The following is a 23,469-nucleotide window of genomic DNA, read 5'->3' as shown; positions in this document are numbered from 1 at the left end:
TCACAATGGAGTTTGGCTGCATGCAGCTGACCCCTCTGCCCCAAGGTGCGTGAGAGAGACTCGTGGGGGATGTGGTGGTGGGCCACAGTGATCATGAAACGGTTTACTTTGTTTCTCGGTGTAATGAGAAAAAAGGAGAGCAGAGTTGCTACCCTGGACTTCAGGAGAGCTAACTTTAAGCTATCTGGGAGCTATTCAGCAGGCTACTCTGGGAATCTGCTTCTGAGGGCCTCAGAGTTCACAAATGCAGGTCAATTTTTAACAATCGCTTTCTAGACACACAGGAGCAGGGAATTCCACTGTACGTCACCACTGCAGAGAGTGGAGGGTGTAAGTGGGGATGGAGGGCCACCTGTGCTGAAACTTGCAGGTATTCTGACACTGCTTGAGCTGCTCTTGCTTATCTTGGTGAGGTTTCTGCTCAGAAACCTGTGTAACAGAGAAGGTACCCTTGTCCCTTAAGCTTAGTATCTTCTTGCCCTCTCTGAAACAAGGATAAATAAAAGCTCCTTTAAGCATCTAAATAAAAACTGAGAAAATAGCTGTTTTGTAGGCAAAACTGACGGCTCTCTCTTACTGTAAGTTGGTGGGGGCTTCTGCAAAGGCTTCCAAAGTCTTTCCCTAAGAGCTGCTGGGTTGTGCCCCCAGAACGTACAGGCAGCTTTGCCATGTGCCTTGTCTGAGGTGCAGCATTGGCTGTGCAAGCTCTGCTGGCCAGAAACAGAGGGCAGAGTCAGCCCCGGCTTCCTGGATGGGGAAAAGACTACAACAGTAATTGGCTTTATTCCCGTACTGCCTCCAGCCTGTCTCACAGAGGGGTTTTAATGCTCTTACTCATGGCAATTGCTCCTGCAAACCCTGGGTTGGTGATTTTGTGAGTGGGAGCCTCAGCATTCAATTGCTTCCCACTCAGGGACCCTTTGCCAATGTAACACCCCCACTGCCAGTGCTGCTTCCTTGGCTGCGTGTGGTCCTTTTGCCGAGCCCTGGCATTTTTTATTTTTGGTTAACATCAGAATGGAGCTGCAGAATAATTGCTCTTTCACTTTGCTCTTAAATAGGCCATGCTGCTCGTCTGCATAAATGTTCTCTTCATGCATCCTGTCACTCTGCCTTGCAGGCTTTTCGGAGGGGAAAAAAACCCAAACCAGTTTATTTTTCAAAAAGATGCCTTTTCTTCCTCATGAATTGCCCCTGGTCTGTATGATAGCCAGCAATTGGCCCTGAAGGATGAATACTAAGCAGCTTTGCCAAGGTGCAAATCAGCTATAAGGCATCCCATGTATCCGGGGCTGTCCTGTGAGACCTTTCAGGCAGGGGATTGAAGCCGGGGTGAAGGCCATCTCGGCAGCTCCACCCCACTCAAGCACTTGACCTTAAAAAAGCCAGGTTTTAGCCACTGGTGTGCAAATCCCAGTAACATGGGCGGACGAGCCGCGGATGCAAGTCAGTCTTCTCCAGGATGAAAGCTTTTGCTGTCAAGCTGTTCAAAGGGAAACATTCTGAGGCTGAAAACTGCTGGTGTGCACTGGCTCCTGCTCCAGAGGCTGGCCACGTGCCTTGGCTTGCCTCAGACCCGCAGGGAGGGAGGGATGGATAGAGGGATGGAGGCAGAGAGTCCCGGGGATGGAACAAGCCAGGCTTTGCAAAGCTGGCTGCAGTGCCCCTGCCTCCCTGCCCAGAGTTTGCCTCAAATGCAATAGGACTTGGCCGAGGAATGCACAAAGCTCTGGCTCTGCCATGAAGCAGAGCACCAAAGGCTTTGCCCTCCTTGCTGAAGAACTTGCCTGCAGAGGTCATGAAACTGATCGTGTCTAATAGCGTTTATGTGACCTGATTACTCATCAGAATAAAAGCCAGCTCAGCCTTCAGTCCCAGTCGGCTTTTACTTCAATGTTTTCCCAATGCACGGAGGCCACCTTGAAGCAATCGCGTGGGGAAAACTGGACCATGCACCCCGCTGGGCTGAAGCCTGTGTCACCCTCGCAGAGCCAAGGTGGAGCTTGTTACAAAAGGAACAAATAAAAATGAGACAATGGGGGAGAATGAACCGTGTGGAAGAGAGAGGGTGCGTGTGGGAGCAGCGCCTGTGCCTGGAGGGGCAAGGAAAGCGGGGTGCGAGAAGTGGCCTGGCTTGCCTGGCGTGACTCCGCTCACTTGGAGGAAAAGAGGAGTGGCACCAAAGCGTGGCCCGAGCTCGCTGCCACAGGCTGTGCTCTGCTCTGCGGGCACTGAGGTAAGGAGAAGCACAGGTTTTGCCTTTTAAAACGGGGCAGAGGAATGTAGGGGCTTAAGAGACATCATGAGACTCCTGTGTGAGGCTTGCAACCTCTACCACCACCCACAGCTCACCGTTGACTTCTGTTCCAGATTGCCCTCGCTCTGCAAGAGTGGTAATTAGGCTGGATTTTGTCCTACTTCTCTCAATAAAAGGTTGTTCGCGAGCCTCCCTGCTCTGACAATTAGAAACCAGCTAAGAAGAAGGGAGCAGCCACGTGGGGTCAGCTGAAGGATCCTTCTGAGTATCAGATGTCCAGCATTAGTCAGTAGTGTATTTTATCAACCTCTTAAATTGAGAGAACCTAGATTATAACCAAACCAAACAAATTTTCAGCCTCTCTCGAAGAAAACATGAAGCATTTGTGAGGCCACATCTAAGTTTGACATGTCCAGTTGTAGGGTCCTTGGTACCAGGGCAAGTCCAACAGAAGTATGTGGCAGACCAGGAAAGGACAAGAGAGCTGGGTTCGTCCAGCCTGAAGAAGAGAGGGCTGAAAGGAGACCTTACTGCTGTCTGACACTACCTTGCAGGAAATACAGAGCCAGACTCATTTTGGGAGTGCACAATGAAAGGATGAGAGGCACCAAACAGAAGTTATACACAAAGAAATCCCAATTAAACATTAGCAAACAACTTTCACAGGGTTGGTGTCTCCTGCAGGGATGTGCAAAGCTCTCCCAACAAAGGCTTACTCTGACTTTAAAGCTGGCTGTTCTTTGGGTAGGGATTGGGCCAGACAGTCCCTTCTGACCTTATCTCTTGATTATTTTCTGACCTTATTTATTTATTGAGTGATTCTATGTTTTGTTTATAGGTATACCTGATTTTTTTGGCCCCCAGGAATTTGGTGCCCAGAGGGTGCCTGTGGCTCATGCAGTGACTCTGTATCCACACCTCGGGGACAGAGTCTGACCTCTTAGTATCAAGACCAAGCAGGCAATTACAAACCAAGGTGGGACAGCAGGTCCAAAAAGAAGTAGGTTCTTCCCCTCTGCCACTCACAGAAGTCCAATTGCTCTGGATTCATTGCTCTCTGAAGCCAACAGCAGCATGCTTGGTTAAAAAGGCTGCGACCTCCACACCATCCTCTGTGATGCTTTAACTCTATCAGGTGAAAAACATATCTCAAATGAAGCTGGTGGGGCTCTGGGCCACGAGCAAGCCCTTCAGCATTACTATCCATATTGCCCTTTATGCAGCTTGTCCTTTAATGCAGAAAGTGGCACTTAAAATGGACAGTCATACTCAAAGGACCAACACTCTCACTTGTGAACCTTACATGAACCCAGGAAAAAATCAATAAGGTGTTTAAAAAGACCAGCAAAATAGCATTTAGTCTCCTCTGTGTCAGCAGATCTGCAGAGCAGGTTTAGGGTTGTTTTGCATCTGGGACTGAAAAAAAAAAAGCCATGTATGATTGCCTGCAGGTGATTAGGTTTTGTTTGAAAACTTTAAACAAACATGGAAATCTTAGAATAAGCTTCTCAAAGATTAAGCACTCATGAACTTCAGAAGAAAGAGCACAAGGCCGGGATTCAGGAGATTTAGGATTGTTGTCTTCTCTACCACCGCGCTACTTGGACTGTGACCATGTCCTGCTTCATTCAAGCCAGATCTTCCAGGCTAACTTAGGCCTTCTGATTTCACTGGGAGCTGAGGACTTAAACACCATCAGGAGATACTTGCCAGGGTTTCTCTACTTCACTGCTGCCTGTGAAGCATTGCAGGAGCTCTGGGATGAGGACTGGTCCCTATGTGTTTGTAAAATGATGAGCTCTGATCTTTATTGCTCTTCTTTGAGGGTCCTTATAAGGAGTTGTGTTGCCACTTGCTGGTGTCCCTCTTTGTCTGTGCCTGGAGATACTGATCACAGCTTGAGACCTGTGGCTGTAAAGAGAGGCACCAATGTCAGTGACCCTGGGTGGGCTCTGGTGAGGTGCAACCACGGCCTCCAATGAAGCTGAAATGCCTCTTCAGGTTGTGTGACTGGTACCAGAGCCCTGAGCCTGCTGGGAGCCACTGACAGCAGGGTACACACAGCCCCCCCTCCGTGCATGGCTCTTCATCCTTGTGTGCACATCCACAGCATGTGTGGGAGAAAAGTGCATCAATTAGGTGTCCCCTCCTTTTTTTTTCTTTCCAAAAAAAAGAAAAAGTGTTGAGCTTGATGAGAGTAAAAAACCCTCCTATTATCAGACTGTGCATTCCCACCCCCAGTGAAGGCCACAGTACAGCTGGCACTTGCTCTGTCCCACAGCCCCGGGCAGCACCAGTGACCCCACGTGCTCATGGACAGTGGCACCTGACTCATTTCCTTCTCTGGGTGGAGCAAAACCTCTTGCTCAGGGATACCTCCGCTGACCCTGGGTACAAAGGTTGGCCAGCGCTCGCATGTGGCCAGCAGGAGCGGGATTTCTCCTCCTCTTTTCATGTTACATAAATGGGAATGACCCAGGGTTTATGAATCCCAGACGGAAAATGTCAGGAATGGAAAGCAGAGCTGGCCCAAAAGCCACATTTTCATTTACAAGACTCATTTTGGGCAGAGGACGTGTGGCCGTTCGGTACTTTGGGGCAAGGGTAGGTTGCTTTTCCTGTGAGTAAAACAGCATCCACGAGTGCAGTTCAAATCAAAATCATCATTGTCATGAACCTGCTTCAGCTTCTGACCTCAGTTCCCTCACAGTCTACAGGAAAAAGAGGATTGTTCCCTGTTTGCCCCAACAAGCAAGTGGTGTTTGATGTGTGTGTCTGCACACAGGCAGGTGGGAAGAGGGATGTGTGGTGTACAAATGCACTCGTGCTCGCAGCACAGCTTTGATTGCACAGTTGGATCAAAGATGGGGGTGATACCAAGCAATGTTGTGTAACCACAGAAGGTTCTTCCAGAGTTACACAACAGCTGGATCCCATACTGTAGATCAAGAAACTGCAACTAATTTATTCCAGGTAACAAAGCACACCCTAAACAGTGGTGTCTATGTACATTACACAGACACTGCCTGCCCTGCAACTGTCCCAGTATAGATGACAACATTTTAATTTGTTTTGCATCAAGATTAATGTGCTTGGCATAAGTGAGGGAACAAAGATAACACTTCTGAACTAATATGTGGTGTCTGCTCCAGTGGAAGATGCAAGGTGCCTAATAGCTTTCCATGGAGACCCATGGAAAGCTATTTGTGAGCACAGGGGAAAAAGTCAAAGTGGCAGCAAAATCCAAGTGCATTGCATAATGGTGACAACTCCATGAAGCACATTTCTACATGTGGTCACAGTAAAACCTAAATTTCCCACTTTGAAAAGCCAGGGGAAGCAATCCTTATCAAATCTGGCTTCCTCAAGATGTACCAGGTTTAATCCAGAGCCACTCATGCTGGACAGGAGCACATCCTAGGCAAAAAAAAAAGAAAAGAAAGTTAGCTGTTCCTGTTAATCTGGCTTACAGAAAGAGGGATGTTCTAGAAGAGCCCCCGTGAGCTCTGTCTTAAAATCTTTTTCCTGTTGCTTCCAAAAAAATCCTGCTGTAAATCCCTTGTAGTTGCAACATCTTGGTTAGTTCTGGGAGACAGATGAAGCTGCCATCTTCTGCCATGTCCCCAGTAGACTATCATAGAGGACCTCCAGGCAGAGACATCTAAGTTCAGCTAGGAGCCTCACAAAGACCAGACTAGGAGGGCTGAAGGCTTTTCTCTGCGTAACACACATTGCAAGGCTTTTGGCAAATGTGCTGTGGCTGACACAGTCGGTGTCACAGCCTCTCCCCTTGCTGCCTGGCTGCAAATACAGATCTGGTGATGGCTCCGGGGAAATCAGAAATTGATTTCTGCTGTACATGGGAAGCCAGAAAGAGCCTGGTACTGGAGTCAAGCTGGGAAAAATGACCAAGAAAGAGGCCACACTCATGACCAAAGCATTCAGCCACTAAATGCTCTGCTAAGGAGCTGATGTCATGAAAATGGGGAAATCCACTGCTGTGATATGATGTTTACTTGGCTCTGGAGCTGTAGCACGAAACATAGCAGATGCTATGAATTGAAAGTGTTTGTCAGGACTTACACATTACTGCAGTGAAAACCAAAGTCAGGAGTTGTCCTCCATCACAAGAGTGGGTTCACACAAAGTCGTGAGATTTCATCTCTTGCTTTCAGTGTCTGCATTTTATATCAGCTCCCTGTGATTAAATGAAGAATACAGCATGATTTTATAGCACAGCCTGTGCTTCTCATAAAATCTCTTGGCAAGAAAGATTTTTTCTCAAGATACACAATGAAAACAGCAAGGCTTTTTCCTTCTATAACCAAAAAATAATCATTCTAGATCTATTACTGAAACAAGCGGAACCTCTTCTCTTTATACGTTTTATTTCTTGGCAAACAGTGATCACTGCAATTAAAAATGTTTGAAAGGCAAAATCTTGTAATAGAGTTTATCCAAGATACTTTTGTGTTCATGGGGCGCACTGCTGACAATTGCTCTGTGCTTCATGACAACTTCAGAGAATAGTAAACTACTAGGAAAAATGTTTCCATTCCAAAAAAGAGAATTTATGCCCCTCAGTCAGAACCTGGCTGTACTTACTAAAGCTGATAGAAGAAATAGTTGTCTGTATATTTTGTAAAACCTTCAAATCCTTTTTACTTCCCTGCAGTTTTTTAACTCTTCTTAAGAGAAAATAAGTGCAAAGCCCGTTTCCATATTCTGAGATCGGATTTTTTTTTTTCAGAAGAAGCACCAAATGCCAGAGGAGGACATTACCAGGATTCATGGCATCCCAGTCAAAATCTGCACCCTGCATCAGGCAAGCAAAATTCCCATTAGGACCTGAGGTTCAGCCAGCAATACAATACGTGTTTCCCTTTCTGTCCTTTTTTTTTGAGCTGATTCACCACCTTTTTCAGACCCGCACACTGGGTCAGCCTAAGGACTGTGTCCAAAGGGAAGCGGTAACCTCTGAGCTGATACCCAGGGGAATGGCTTAGGATCTTCTGCCGGGAGCAGTAGGCATTGCTCCTGCTGCAAGAGAAGTTCTACCACTGCATGTGTTACAACTTGGATAGAGAAGTTAGAGAACCACTCTTGGCTTCCTCATTAGCTTCTTTTCAAACCCTAAATGACCCAGATGGAAAGAACAGCGCCTGTGCTTTGCTCACCCGTAATTAAGAAGGAAACAAGTTTAAACCGTGTGTGTTCTGTCTGTGGCAAAGGGAAGACTCGTGCTCCCCAATCTGCCTCCGAAATTACTCCTAATAGGACTAAAGAGTGTTTTGGAAGCGGGCTCTGGGCAAGCAATGAGCTGCCATCGGGAGGCTCGCCTGCACTCTACCACCAAAACGCCAGCGTGCTTTCGCATGTATCACGCTATTGTTATTATAATGGCAATTAACGAGCTGTAAACAAATTATATGTCTCGATACAGCCCTTTAATGAGCTGAGGTGCATACCTAGTGGTAGGTAAAAGGTAAAACAACAGCACTAGGCAAGTCGTTTCTGGAGCCATTACAAGTAATTTGCAAGTGCAGGCATCTCAGTTTTGCAATCTCACTCATCTTCATTTCCTTCGAACCCTGCATCTTGCCAGCGACAGCAGGCTCTGGCTTCTCCTTTGGAAAGGTTTGCCTTTACTCAGCTCTCTTGCTCTGGCTCTGCTTGTGCAAGCATCAACAAATGTTTAACTCCATTGATATTCCTAGCCTGGAGAAAAAGAAAAAAGCAAGTCTTCTACGGACAGGGATTAATATTTTCTCCTAAATTTGCCCTTTTAATTATTGTGTGAAGAAATTAGGGTTGTATTTGCCTAAGAGTGCTACTTTTGTTACATATTTTGCAAGTGCCTGAAGTTGCCGCTCTAAGCTTCATCAAGCAATTTTAGCAAATCGGAGCACGTTCCTGAGCCCTCGCTGCTTTTCCCGCTGCCTCATGTTTCTGTGATCTGCCCTACGTGTAGGGAGCTGCCTGGCAGAGAGCTGCAGTACAGAGCAACCCAGATGAACAAAAATGAAGGCAAAGAGATGCACTTGGTAGGTATGTGTGAAGCAGGACCCCTCGATTCTGGGCTGTGGAAGCCCAAAAGGTGTGTGGGTTCCTGGCAGGCAGCTCAGAGAGGGGGAATAGGGGCACACAAATTGCAGGAGCTGTCAGGAGACCCAACCTTGCTGTAAAGAAAGAGGAATCCACGTGCCAGCAAACAGTCATTGAGTGAAGCAGCACACCTGCACCAGGATGCTGAGGAAAAGAGCCTGGCAGTGGAAAGGGCACACTGTGGGATTTAAGGGATGAGGCAAGGCAGTTTGTCCCAGGTCCTTGTGTCTGTGGGCTCTGAACAGCCATGGGCCCTTACATTGTAATGCAGCCCAGTGTAAGGAGCCACCTGGCCCCACAGGTGGTGGGCACTGTGGGCACCCAGAGAAACAGCAAGCGCCCAGCACACTGTGCGTGGCATGACAAAGCTTGGTGTGGCACAGTGCTTGCTGGCTTCATCTCCCTGGCAATCTTAAAGCCTTTTTGAATTGATAACCCATTCCCGTGACATTATAGGATAATTCTTTAGCAGGTTTCCTGGTGTTTTGGGGGAACAAAAATCCCAGCACAAGACAAACCCAACCTTCCAGCACTGTGGCTTAGAGAAATTTGGCGAGCTCAGCTGATCTTACCACTGGGAAATGCTGGCTTCTCCCAGAGCACTGTCTGCTATAAGAAGGAAAAGATAGGATGAGAAAAGGGTTGAATAAGAAAAAGGGAAACACAGAGACCATTTTACAGTAAGGGCTTAGGAACATTTACCTACAACAGCAGCTCAGGTCACAGCCAGGGCAGGCAGGGCCCAGATGCTGGATTTCTGCTTGTGCATGGCTGCCGGTGCCTTGAAACGGGAGCAAAACCCTCTTCCAAACCGGGCTTTGCCATTTGGGGAAAGACGGGCACACCCACCGTACAAAATGTAGGTCAGGGCCACGGGTAAGTGCTGAGGGGCTCTGCAGGGAGCTGTGTGATGGACTAACCAAGTTGTACAAAGAGAAAACATATCAAGATCCCGTACAGCTGGCCTCGGCTTGTGTCACTCACTAAATATTTGATGAATGTTAACTGCCTAACCTACTTTACTCCTCTCGCCTACCACAGCATTGACTGGCTCCTCCGTTTTTTCTCTGTTATTGATACATTTTGAGGAAGACAATGTCTCACAACAAAACAGTGATCTTAGATGTGAGATAAAAAAGGAGACACAAAAAGGAAAGGTAAAACAGACAACCCTAGGAAGAGGAAAGCAATATGTGGGCACAGGAAAATAGAAATTGAGTGGCAGGGGCACTATCACCACTTTACAATAGAATGGAAACCAGCAAAGTCAGGGGATGAAAACGTGTGGAGAGTCACATTAATATTCTATCCCTTCCTAAAAAAAATAGCAGAATTGATTTCACCCTGGGAATTACACATGCATGAATCTTACTGATATAACTATATGGAAGAATTGCCAAGGAACTTCATTCTATATGAAACTGCTCATTGAATAATTTTGAAGTTCCACACTAGTTCATGAAATATCTAGTTTTGCCGCTATAAATATTCATGAAGGAGAGAGAAAAATGGGTTCAGGCAGGACTCCAGGTGGCAGAAGAGTTTTTATGCGTCAGGCACCTCAGTAAGGTCACTCAGTGTGTGATTGTCCTCATACTGCTGAGAGCAAAGATTGCTGAGCCAAGGTGCTCTCTGGCCTTACCAAAATCAGGGAAAACAGATGAGGAGCAATAAAAATAAAACACAGTTATATTGGATGAAGTCCCACAACAGCCCTTGCTCCAGTATTTCAGAAGCCAGGGTTCAGTTTAATCAAGCATTGCTTTCCTGAGCAGAGCTGCTCATGGAACTTCTGGAGATGTGTAGTGGCAGCTCTGTCAACAAAGAGCCAATTTTCTTCATTATTAACAAAACATGTTTGGCCTGTGCTTTTTGGTCAGCCAAAGAGGAGAAAGAAGTAGTGGTAGAGTGGCAGAGAGCAGCTGCCGGCCTTTTTCAAAGATTATGTCAAACACCTGCACCCTGGCATTCCTGTTGCCCTCTCCTTGTCTCTCCCTGTGCTGCCTTGGGAATGTCCCTGCTCCCCATTTTGAAGCAGCACAACAGCTCTGGCATTAATGGTATGGCTGAGCACCGAGTTTCTGTAGGGCTGATTTATGCTGCAGAAGAGTGTTTTTCACTCTGAACCGACTCCTTTCAATGCAAACAGCACTGTGAGAAATTGGCCTCATCAGTCCTGCGAGCTGGGGTGGGACACTGGGCACCAGGGATGGCCACGCCTGGGTGGATCTGCGAATGCACAAATTTCTTGTGCTGGCTCCATGAGCCAAGTCTGTTTCCATGAAATCTGCTGATTTACTGTTTCATTTTATTTACAGTAACATGTACCAGGGCATGACTCACTTATTTGCTCTCTAAAACTTTTTACTCCTTAATTGTTGCAGTCTTCCATCCTCAGCACAGGAGGGAAATGCCCAGGAAGAGGAGGCCCGGCAAGCCAACAGGCAGCACGTACAAAGCATTGCCCCAACATGAAGAGGCAAGCAAGGGCCAAGGTGTAAGCCGAGAGGGGATTATCAAGGGACACTGGGAACCACATTCCAGTGTGAATCAGATCAGAAATCCAATTCTATGATTCTATGATCTCTAATTCCTGAAACAGGAATGCTTTCATCACGCTCCTTTCTGTAGAAGTGGTTAGTGCCTTTAGTTTCTACTTTTCTTCCCCAAAACACCAGTTGCATGTGGGTGGGTAACACAAACACCAGCAGCACCAGTGGGAAAGATGGATGATTCTAACAAGGAAAGAGTTCATGTAGAAGTTAATTATTTGCAAATTGGCAGCGATACTTTGACCTCAGATACTTGAAGACCTGGATAATGGCACCTTTGGGCCATGAGTAGTTAGTTGTCTATCAGACTTGATGGAGGATGAGTCAACCTGTGACTTGTCATGGAGATGGACAAATAGGGTGGCTGCCTTTAAAACTGAGGGCAAAGGAGAAAACTTCATGTCAATGCCCTGGAAATATTGGAGCATAGAATCAAATATGGACTAGTTCACACATGATGATAAAAGGAATGAGCACTAAATGAGCTAAAGCAAATTTATTTCCTTTTATGGCTAATCATCAGTCTTACAGAAAGGAGAGAGGCAGTAGATGTCACATATCTTGCCTTCCAAGTGGTTTTGACAGTGTCTCTGATGCCATTCTCATCATAAGTAAGCTCAAAAGAGAAATTTACAAGAGGGTGACACAAGGCTTGTCAAATTGTAGCAAGAGGGGGAGTGACAGCAGGCGCAGTGGCTGTACCAGGAACAGCAGGGCAGGCTGGTGCCAGGGCTGGCATTGTCACTGCTGTCGCTGAGGGGACGCTGTCCTGGGGTGGGGGGAAACACAGGGCGCAATTCAGAACAGGGACAAGTTCATATGAGCTGGTGCTATCAGGCAGGAGCAATGGACAAATCCAGCCAGGCAATAGCCTGGCTGGCAGATTACTGGGCAGGAAGCTGGCTTGTGAGCTAAAGCCTGGAAGCACCGTGTTTCTGAGACAAAGGCAAACGCCATGCTGGGATGTACCAACAAGGGCATGGCTCACAAGGTGCAGGCACAAGCCCTTTTCCTCTACCCTGCTGGAAGTCAGGCAGTGGTTTTGGGGTATGGCTCTTCCAGATTGAGAGCCCCCCCAAGCTGGACACAGGGGCAGTCCTGTGGCTAACAGGGGGCCTGGAGAACATCACCTATGAGGAAAGTCCAAAGGCACTGCCCTTGTTCCACCTGAAGAAGGAAAAAAGGGTATTTCAACATGTGGGGCTGCAAAGCGGAAGGCAATTATCTGCAAGGCAGTTTCGGGTTAGTCACTGAGAAATAATTATAGCTGGTCAGGGCAGTGGGGCAGAGGACAGACAGCAGCCAGACATGGAGGTGATGGAGTCTCCATCACTGCATATCTAAAAGACAACCTGTTGGAACAACATGGGTACAGTTTATATATTATTGTTGACATTATACAGTAAGTAATATTTTTGTATGGTATCTATAATACCCTAAGCCAGTAAGAGACAGTAAATATCCCACTGGGATCCCTTTCAGCCTTCATTTTTCATTGAGTACAGCTCAGGCTGGAATTCTACATGTTACGCATCACTTACAGGAGAGAAATCACCCATGCAGAGCACAGCATGAATGCCAAGCAGGAAATGTCCCCCACCACAGTGCACTAGTCCATGTTCTTCAGGCCATAGGACACATCCAGCTTTGGGATGTCTGCCAGAGGCTCCCAAGAGTAAAGATCTGTAGAGAGCTAACAGCAGCAGGGCAAAATCTGAACCACCCCTAAGTACTAAAACAGCACAGGCCGGGGACCTGTGAAGAAAGATTTGCCTACAGCTCAGGGAAGTAGCAAAACCAGTATCCTTTTGGATTTGGGGCTCTTGGGGCAAGCTTTGCACATACTTTCAATTGCACCCCTCTTTCTGAACAAGCCAACACAGAGTGTAAGTCCTTACCTAATCACAGAACTCCAGCAGCTGGAGCTTTAAGGGAAGCAAATTAATTTGTGACTTATGCCCTAGGGTGTCTGTGGCTGTCTCTTCTCCTGGCCGTGTGCCTGAGGCTGACCGAATCTGAAACTTGATTTGGAGGGCAGCCTCAGATGTTCCAGTTTGCTCCAAATGGACTGATGGCAAGAAGAAATGCATTGAAGATCTTTTTAGTTGCGGGTGCATAGCTGGCCTGTGCCACTCTGATTTGTATGTCTCTGCAAACAGTGAACTACACTCTAGGAATTACTCTTTGAGCCTTAACATTTTCACCAGCTATTGAAAGGCATTTTGATAATTACGTCAAGCATAAGGAAAACATCTCTATAGTTACTCAGTAACTAAGATACTTTGTCAACACAGAAGTGACAGGGTTCTTATTGCCTAGTTAGTCACTTGAAAAAAATGGAACTATTTACTACAGAGGCATTCAATAAATTGTATTTGCTAATGCTGCATTTCAGTGCTATGGCCATGGAAATCAAGATGATTTAATAGCCTAGAGCTTGTCATGTTTGCATCATGGCAGAGCTTCTTTAGAAAAAAATAATGCTTGCAGGGAATACTTTATATACATAAAGTGTATTTTATTTGATGGCAAATTAAATTGACAGTGAATCAGAAGATACCAATACTGTAAAGTTACTTGTAATCATCTCCCAATTAATTTCCAAAGACATGCATCACTGTGCAGAAACTTGCATTACCAGGGGCCTTTGAAGGCCCTTGAGTTTAATCAAGTCAGATTAAAAAAAAAAAATCTGGTAAATATGGCAGAAGGAAAACTAAAGGTTATTCACAAAGGCCACCTTCTGTCTGCGGGTCAGTGAAGTTGCTTCCTCCTAAGCATCAACAAAATGAAAGCTGTGCTGTGAGAAAACAGCTGTTTAGGAAGATCCTTTCAAACATGGATGCTGGCATACTGCTGGGAGCTTGGCTCTTTTTAATGTTTTGCTACTGCCTTTTGATTTGTTATGTGTTCCGTTCTCCCCTGGCCCCCTGCCCACCATTTCGAAATGAATGAAAGAGATTAGCTGTGACAACGGAATGGGGAATGTGTGCACAAAAGAGGTGAACCTCGAAGAATGAAACAAACCACAGTATTCGATATTCTGCAGTTGGGTTTGATTAGGATAATTAATTGTTGCTCTTCGCAAGTGGAATGAAGTGCGCAAAGCCAAAGACAAGTGGCTCGATAGAGCTGGAGGGAGGGGGCAGAAGCCACCAGCTCCACTTCCAGCTGGCGAGGAAAGCCCCCGGTCCCTGTGGGGAGCAGCACAAACCCTCACTGCCTCTGCACACCTTGCCACAGCCACACATTCCTGGGGCCAACCTGCTGCCACGGGCCTAACCTGCAGCTCCATGGGCTCACCCACACCTCCCTCCGCCCCAGGGACTCCCCAGGCACAGGCGCTGCGTTGGGGCCAGCAGCAGCTCGGCCCTTTGGAGGGGCTTTCATGAAAACTCCCTTTAATTGTCTGCGAGCATGGAGCATTATGCAAACAAATTTCACTGAAAACAAGGAAAAGAGGAAACCATAGGAAAAGGAATTACAAGATCCCCTGCTGCTCAGAAGCAACTCCCTTGCTTTCTAAAGTAGGCTGCATAAATATTGATCTAGCCAGAATATGCCCTACATTCATTTGCACAGACATTATAAATGTGCTTGAGAATGAGAAATCAATCTTGTTTTCCTGAGTGGTAGCCATGTACAGCCAAGAATGTGTACAGATAATGCAAATCACAGTTCTCAGGCTTGTCACTTAAACATGGACTCAGAAAAGGTGTTCTTGGGGAATGTGGGAGGAGAAGATCTTCCCTATTTGCTTATTTTTAGGTATTTCCATTAATCCTTATACAGACCACTTAAAACACATGCCCACTGCAATCCTAACTATAATCTGTCATCTAACTAGTTTTCTGTATTTTGCCTGCTGAATTTGTTTAGGTTACTGTTTCATAACCTCCTCCAAGCAAGGTGAGGTATAACCCTAGGCATCCCTATAACTTTATGTCTCCCTCTGTCATTAACCTTCCGTCTGGCTGAGCACTGCAACACCGCAGCTGGGAAAATCATATCATTAGGTTGCAGAAGCAGTAGAGTTCCTGCACTAGAGAGCCACAGGGTGGCTTCCGAAGCACTGGGTGATTAATAATTAATATGTAATTGTTGGATAATCTGTTCAGACAGTCCCAGTGTAGGAAATATATTAATATTTTTTCTGGAGAATGCTGCTACTAAAACAATAAAATTTTAACAAGCCCCCTCTTGTTGTAACACTACTTAATAACAGAAACAGTGTAAAACAGCCACATCTTGCTATACATTGTAGTGAAAGATTCTGCCTTTTTACCAAGCAAAGTGTTTGTGTTCATAAAGTAGAAGATGTGGCAGATGTTAGGTGACAGAGATAAGGAATTGTGTGTCTAGTTGAATTTTAAAAAGAAAATGATTCAATTCTTTTTTAATATGTGATCTGCCTTCTTTAAGCTACCATTTGGCTGACTCCTCTGCCAGTTTTATTGGCTTGACTCATTATTTTCAGTTATTTTCATCTCCATTTACTCATTCTGAATAACATCACCTTTCCAGAAAGCATTTAAAACAGGTTCATTGCTTCAAAGAGAAAAAAAACCTTTAAATTAAAAATGTAGAGTCCCTTTTCATAAACATAACTCCAGAACAATAAGATACAGTAAATGAACAGAGTAGGCTTTAGATGGTGAAAATGGTATCTTTAAAGACCTGGCAAAGGCAGGAAGAAAAGATGAGTCAAGTGATCCCTATTTCTTCTAATTACTCGCCATGCTCACAGAGCTCATCACCATTGGCCTCAAAATGAAATAATTGTCATGCTGCATTTCAAAGCTGTGATTCAGGAGCTGCAGGACGTGTCTTTCTGTTTCACAACACTGTTATATATGGAGATACCTGTACTGTGAGGATGCTGAACTTAAAATATTCCTGCATTACACAAGTGGGGTTTATTTGAACACTGACTGAAATATGCAGAACTTGATAACCTATCAATTTACACTTGGTGACTAATGATCTGGTGTTAAAATGCTGGATATTCTTATAATGGGCAGATGCTCCACATTACAAAACATGTTTTGTTCAGCAGTACATTCAATGTGATTTGTAGCTACGGTGCAGAAGCAATCCAAAATGATAAATTTGCTTCCTGAAGGTAGCTGCCAGGCTATACTAAGTGGGGGAGCAGAAGCACCAGCTTTTGGAAAGCAGTGTCTTCCAACAAAACAATTTCAGCCAAGGATACGGAGCTTAGAGAATAATGCAATGTTACAGCTGAAGTACCAGGATAATTGAGCCTATAACATCTGCTCTAAATGTAGTGACACCAAAAATAAGCCCTTCTGTCTCTGTTGTTGTTCCTTGTTAAAGCAGAGTGCAAATATGCAACATGACCCCAGCACATCAGGGAATTTGGGAACAGAAGCAGCTTGCTATCACAATTACCCTTCCTCTGCCAAAGAAGGAACTTTCTCAGTGAAAATATAACAAAGACATTGCTTGGGTTCTTTTCTAATAACCTTTCCAAGAAAGAAAAAGGGATCATACTTAATTAGCCCCTTGAATAAAGGATGGTCTGGTGACTGTTTTACAGCTGAAAAAAGCAGTAGGGTTAAGGAGTTTGATTGATTTTGCCTTGATTTTTGCCTTGATTTTTAGTCATAGAAGCACAGAATGGTTTGGATTGGAAGGGACTTAAAGACCATCTATTTCCAACCTCCCTGCCATGAGCCGGGAGACTTTCCAGTAGCTTGCTCAATTAGAAATTTATAGATTTCTCACAAGATATTGTATTGAATCATTCCTGAAAGAAGAAGGGGGAAGCGAGGCAGAGAAAAAAATATGGGTGTGTTGTAAGGACTAAATCCCCTAAGACTTTCTTTTTGTTCCAAATTACTATTGAGTTTGATTAACCAGAACCCTTAATTTGCGTATTCTACTCTGCTGTGATTTTCTCCTGGTTTGAAGCAGAGGGAAACAAATCCCAGCCCCTGTCCAGGAAATCCACTCACAAATACATGCTGCTGGTTTCCCTTCCACAGTTTAAACAAAAAGGAATATTCAATTAAATTGAAAACGGACACATTTAAAACTGATAAAAAGGAAATAAATTTTTTGCACAGCATGCAATTACTCAGCCAAATCCTTCCAACCTAGTATCATCACAACCAAAATCTCAGCAGGAGCCAAAAGAGGACTGGTAATATACGCATGAAAACAAACAGGAGCTTTGAAAGGGATTTATACTCATGCTTTTGGGGTAAAGCCAGCATCCAACCACTGCAACGGTTTGGGAATAGGTTTCCGAGACTGGTTGTCCCACACCATCTACCATCACTGTCCTTTCATCTTCCCTTGAAGTGTGTGGTAACAACCCCTTTGCAACAGGATGCTATATAGAAGGACCAGTAGTCTAATCCACTTTTGCTGCTGAAAAGATGTAGGTAGGAAATCCTGCAGATGATTTACAAATCATTTCAGTATCTCGACTCTTGCCAAGAAGCAGCCCTTGTTTAGGTATTTGACAATCTGTCGTTACACTCGTTCAACAGCGACCACATTGACAACTGATTCCTGGCTGAGTGACTCAGCCTGCTAATTCCAGCCTGCCAGGTCTTGCCTCACTGAGGTTTTGTGCACGGCGAGGCCCTGGGTGATGTGATCTCACTTTGACGTTCACCCTGCTCCTGGAAGGATGACCCCCTGAGGAGGTCCAGAGGTCATCCACTGTAATGCACATTACTTACCAATACTTCCTCTTGATGAGATGTGTTCATTAGACATCTCATACAGAGGCTTTCCAGATTCCTTGGCTTTCTTCAGTCAGTGCATCCTTTCAGGGATGGTCATGGAGCAGCCTGCATTTGTGCCTGCCTGACCTCTGTCACTCCATGGTGGCTCCAGAGCAATGTGACCGCTCCTTTGACACCTGGTCCACACCACTGACGACAGAAGGAGAGTCAGTAGAGCCTTTCTAGTAGTTGCTTTCTGCATGTTCCTACACAGCTTCCCTGAGGGCCCCTGAGCCTGGCTGCTGGTCTCAGAGACCTTCATGGTCCATCTGATTTGGAAGAGCATTCAATCTCAGAGTAAGTGAAGAGGAGAAGGCATGCCTGCTCCCTCGAGGCAGGAGAACTCTGGCTAAAGCACCTGAGAACAAAACATCACACACTTGGAATCCGTGGATACTTTTTGCAAGCAATGCCACCATGTGGGGAATAATGTGATAAATGGGTTTCCAGCAGCCACCTAAAAATCTGCTCCAAGTTCCTTGTATGCTGGGATCTGATATGAAGAAAATATAAAAGGGCAGCCAAGAATGGTAGGACACAAAATACTTGGCTATGATCCAGAAATGCCTGCAGCCCAGCTGTGTGGCGAATATAAACCCTGGCCAGCAGCCTGACTGCAATCGTTGTGGAGAACAGCTCTCTCGCTGGCTCTTGTGTGCTGTACTATGGACCAATCTCATGGAAAACCCCACCATGCTGGGCTTCTTTCAAAAGCCTGATTGCTCACAGTCACAGGTACCAAGGCAGCTCCATCCCTCTGTCTCTTCAATTCTGCAAGTAAACTCTTCACCGTGTGCACCACCATTTTTTTGGTCAGAAAAAGAATGCTGGAAAGCTTTGCTTCCTGGCAGTATAGCATTCCAGATCCACTTCTGGTGCAGGACAGATCTGTTTGGTGTGGCAAAGAAGCATGTCAGGTTGTTGGAAAGTGAAGTTTGTGCTATTATTATGAAAGCAGGTTATCAGTACCTGTTGGCATAAACAGTGTTCCTAAAAATCCAGCTGACTTTCAAACACAGCATTTCCCAACTGCGTGGGGGCCACCAATGGGTTTTCACGATGGGTTCATTGCCTGCCTTATCAAGAGGCTGATGAAAATTTAACCCCAAGGCATGTCTTGATCTGTGGAGTAGTTAGGTCACAGGCACCGAATATCTTGGAGAACATGCTACCAGTGATGGTGCCTGGGCATGTATGAGCTTGGGAAAACGACGAGCTTATTCTACTCTAGCAATGAGAATTCACATCTGTTTGGAGAACCTGGTTTACCCTTGCTCTGACCAGATCAGGTGGAGCCTCACAGAGCATTCAGATTTGTTCTTGGCACTTAGAAAGCAACAAAGGACACCTTTGGAAAGCCAAAAGCAGGATGATGCTGCCTCTGAAAGAGTTTCAATGCCAATTATATACACATGACTGTAGTTTGAAGTATCCTGACTAACATCTGCGAAGCTAACAATGCAGGCTTTCACTTCAGTCAAACCCGGATCCCAAAATATTAGCTGTTCTCCCTTTCCTATGGCTTCCCTTCTGCACTGTCCCAGGCCAGCTTCTCCACAGACTGACAGAGAGCACAGAGCAGGGCATCACAGTAACCCCCACTGTGGGTTACCGTACCGGGAGCCACGTGATCTGCCGGTGAAATGATAGACTCATTTTCCTGGAAGTTTGGTTTAGCCTCACCCATGAATATCAAGCTCATTCCCATCGTTCCAGTGTGTTACAAAGAGCTCTCTTAATCTCATGCGTGTCACAGCCCTGTGACTGCGCAGTCACAGCTGAAATGGCTGAGCCAGTGTGCAAGGGAGGGGTGGAGGGCTGAAGCCGAGGCACCTTTTCATGTGCTGCTGACATGACACATGAAAGTGATTCTGCACACAAGTTCATGGCTCCCAGCCTAGAAGTCAATGGGCATTTTGTCACTAGAATAGCTAAGGAACAAAACAAACCCCCTACTCTCCTAGATTTAACTCCTTATAGTCATTTTCATCAAAGACAGCTCAGATATGTTCTGTACAGATTTCCTGGAAGCCTTTCTGAGAGGCTGCCAGGGGTGCCACAGAAGTGACAGTGAGTTATTTTAGTATTAACTTCTAAGTTGATCCTGCCAATATTTTAATTGTATAAGGCTTTATTTTGTTAATTTCCTTTGAGGATTTCTATGTTTACTCTTAACAAGAGACACCTTCGGTATTGAAGAAATAAATTAGAAAGGCTCCTTCAAAGGGTAAAATGTGGATCTTTGTTTATCCTTCAAGTAAAGTACTGTAGATGCAGCTGTTCATAGCACTCCGTACTAGGATAACTCATCAGTAACAGATATTTTGAGGCTTTAGCTTCCTCTATGCTATTCTCACTTCAATGCTTATGCCATTCACAAATAACTAACTTGCATTTATGTGACAGATTCTTACTGTATTAAAGGGATACCTGAGATTCTTCAGGCGCAATTTGTTTTAATGCAGAACATTCCCATTACCCTGCTGACAGTGCTGCTCCCATCATCCTGGCACACTGGAGTGGCAGCACACCACGCAGAAGAGGCAAATACCAGCGAGTAGGGGCACGACCTTTCTAAGCCAACTTTGTTGCCAAACCTGCTGTATGGCGGAAACATATCCTCAGTCTCACATGAAAGGCCTTTATGCACAGCCTTTAAACAACAGACAGTATCCTCTAAGATATTTACAAGGGAATTAATGGGAGATGACTAACCTCATGAAAAGCTGATACCAAAAACGTTGGAATCTCTTGGGTCACTTCAAATGCGCCAGTCATGCTATTTAGGGCATTATGTAAAACCATTACATTCAAGTCACTGTGTTGGCTGCAGCTTAATGAATCCACATTAATCCATCTCTATCAGTAGTGATGAATACTGTACCTTGAGGAGTTGTAGAGCTCTGAAACAAAAAGGGCTTAAGACACCATATGAGCAAGAAAGATAAAAAGAAATAATTGCAAGGAAGGATTTATAAAGTTCTGGAAGAGAATCTTTTAGTGCATTAATATTTAACAGGCAGCAAAGCTCTTTTTCTCTAAAAAACAAACAAACAAAACAAATAGCTTAAAATGGAAGAGTCAAAGACACAGTAAGAGGATTAGTGTATGGGGTCGCTGAGTCTACTGGCAATTACAAGGTCTGGCTTTGCAAATAGTATCAACACAAATTAAAAGCAAAATCTGTAAAATACTGGTTTAATTTTAACACAGCATTTAATATAACACTAGAATGGATAACACAGACCTGTAATCAATCCAGGTATAACAAAGCTGGGGTTCCTTTTCCTCAAGTTTGTTTTCTCTGCACGTGGCTTTCAGCCGTACGGTTAACTCAGGATCAGCTGCTCACTGCCTTGAACTGCAATGGAGGTGCTGCTGTTTCCTTTCTTTCTTCATGTGATGGGAACAAGAAGTTTGTCCTGGAGAAGAAATTCCAAAATTTGCTAAGGAAGCTGCACCTCCTGACTGTTTAACTGCAATGCTAACAGAGCCCAGCCTGTGCATGTCACAACAGGAAACATTTGTGTAATCAAGGGATCTCCACACCACACTGCTGCTGAGGGCTGAGGAAAACCCTGCCTTGCTGAAAACAAATACAGCTTAGCTCTACAAGACACTGAAATTCAAGTGGCCAAGTACTGCAAGTGAGAATCTATGTCACTTGAACAACCTTACAGCGGGATTCTGCACCTGGCTCCAGCCCCTCCCTCTGCCCAGACAGAACTCTAGTTCAGCAAGAAGGAAGTTTCACAGCCTGGTACTCCAGTTTCAGAGCACGGGGACCTGACTTGTGCCTATCACCTTGAGAGGCGTCTAGTGTGCAGCCAAGAAGGTACTTCCCTCTTTTCTCCTCTCTCTGTACTATGAAAATATTTACACTTATGTTTGTATCGTGCTTTGAAGTGCACTGCTGAAGAACATGTAGTAGTGTTGATATTACTTGTATGGAAGTGGTTTTGGAATCGGAAATACAGATCAAACCTTGCTGAAAATTATTTAGGGAGCTGTAGGTGCAAGTAAGTCATAAGAATCCAGTGTTACTGAATTTATAAAAAAAAGAGCAACTGTAAGATCACTTACAGCCTTTAAATCATATTTCAGGCATTGAGCAATGGAATCTTCCCTGTTCAAGAATAGTTCTTAATTGTATCCTCAACATAAGAACACATTTAAAAGTAAAAGTTTCCCTGAATAAGCACCATCTTAAATACCTCACTACACTGAAGGCCTTACACACCAAGATGAGCACAACTGCCATGGAACACGCACACACTGTTGTGCTCAAGTTCACAGCTGGAGCAGCAATCAGCATGAAATTCAGTTCCTTGTTATCTGTATATCCAATTTGTTCCTCTAGCTGTGGCAATTGCAAATATGAATGAGGGGCACAGGTGCATACCTAGCATTTAAAAAAATGAAATTAATTCTTCCTGATAAACTATTATTTTGAGAACAGTTTCCATATGACAACATTCAATCTCTCTTTAGAAAGAAGGTTATTCTTATTATATTGTTTAATTTGAAATGGTCCCTTTGCTCATCCATCTCCTGGTCTTTGAATTACACATACAGCAGCAAATGTCTTCTGTTTCAGCATTTTGACATTGAAATAAGTTTCTTGCTTTGTTATCTGCAGAAAAATTCTCCCTTACTACAAAAACAGCCTACTAGAGAGCTGAGTAAGCTCCTAACACTCTGCAGGGTTGAAGGACATTAAATTCTTCCTTTCTAAGCCCCCTCCCCAACTTCACATGTCAGCTGGAATCACTAAAGTGATTCATACCTTCTTGAAACACAGATGAACATTTAGCAGCATCATTGATTATGACTTATAGCAGAGAAAGTATAAATATAATCTTCCGCACACTAGCATTTCTCAGTGCTCATCTCAGCTTTTCACCCAGAACTGACTTGTCAGTCAATTTTTCTGTAGTCAAGGACTGGGGATTAAGAAATTCCTGTTTAGTGATGGCACATTATTTTGCAATATTTTTGAAAACAAAACTGAAACTGAGTGTTCACTGCTTATTTGATATAACCCCAAAAAAATCCCTTTGAGTACAGCTCATGGTAAAAGTCTACAAAAGCTGTTTACTATGCCACTGCAGCAGACATTTCTGAAAAATTAGACAGAACAAATAAGACATCATTGCACTGCCTCACAAATATTAACTGTAGCTAGACCAAGATGTTACCAGAAATGAAGTGGTATAATGCAAACGAAGAACAGAACAGAACAGGCAGTAATATTAATCAAAGCTGGACTTAGTCCTCTCTTCTACATTCATAATGAAAGAGTAAGAAAAGCCACAGACATCAGCTGATGCCCATAATCTGTCCCTTCCCTTGCAGAAACATCTAATAACAGTGTATCCCTGAGGGCTTTAAAGGAATCTGTGAGAATTGGGGGAGGCAGATTTCAGAAGAGGCTGAGCAGGAATTAACACACTCCAAGCACCACTGCGGTTACTCAGTCAGCTCCGGGGATGTGTACGGCAGCCTGATGCCTCCTGCTGTAGCTGTAGCAGCTGCCAGCAGAAATGTAGGCAGTGAAATTCACAACAGCTCCAGCCTCTGTGAGGATTTCAGCTAAGGTCTGGTAACTCTGTATGTAACATTGTCCTCAAAAGTCTTCTTGTGGTTTCAAGACCTTCTGGCATTTTCCTGCACCTGTGTGTGGGAGTGTATAATTTGTTCATTCAGTATAAAGAGTTTTGGTACGGAGTAATTTATAGCAATCTCCAATAAATTACTTTTTATTCCCTCATTTTTTGTTGTCAACTTCTGTAATCAG

At 44.7% G+C, this 23,469-nt stretch overlaps 1 long non-coding RNA gene across 2 annotated transcripts; it reads right to left on the bottom strand.

The window, feature by feature from the left end:
• Positions 1 to 2,202: 2,202 nt before the first annotated feature.
• On the bottom strand, positions 2,203 to 21,775 carry LOC104698163. 2 transcript variants are annotated; one of them, XR_005601609.1, is made up of 5 exons: positions 20,920 to 21,274; positions 20,388 to 20,575; positions 17,628 to 20,272; positions 6,341 to 6,455; positions 2,203 to 5,674 (listed from the first exon to the last, which is right to left on the bottom strand). It is a non-coding gene; the product is annotated as an uncharacterized LOC104698163 (long non-coding RNA). The 2 variants fall into 2 exon arrangements; XR_002043197.3 differs by lacking the exon at positions 17,628 to 20,272 and having other exon boundaries at positions 20,920 to 21,775.
• Between the last annotated feature and the right edge of the window lie 1,694 nt (positions 21,776 to 23,469).

The sequence above is a fragment of the Corvus cornix genome, chromosome 2, assembly GCF_000738735.6.
Source record: "Corvus cornix cornix isolate S_Up_H32 chromosome 2, ASM73873v5, whole genome shotgun sequence".
Taxonomy (NCBI): Eukaryota; Metazoa; Chordata; class Aves; order Passeriformes; family Corvidae; genus Corvus; species Corvus cornix.
The sequence above is the reverse complement of the archived record's forward strand: the minus strand, read 5'-3'. Positions and strand labels throughout refer to the sequence as shown.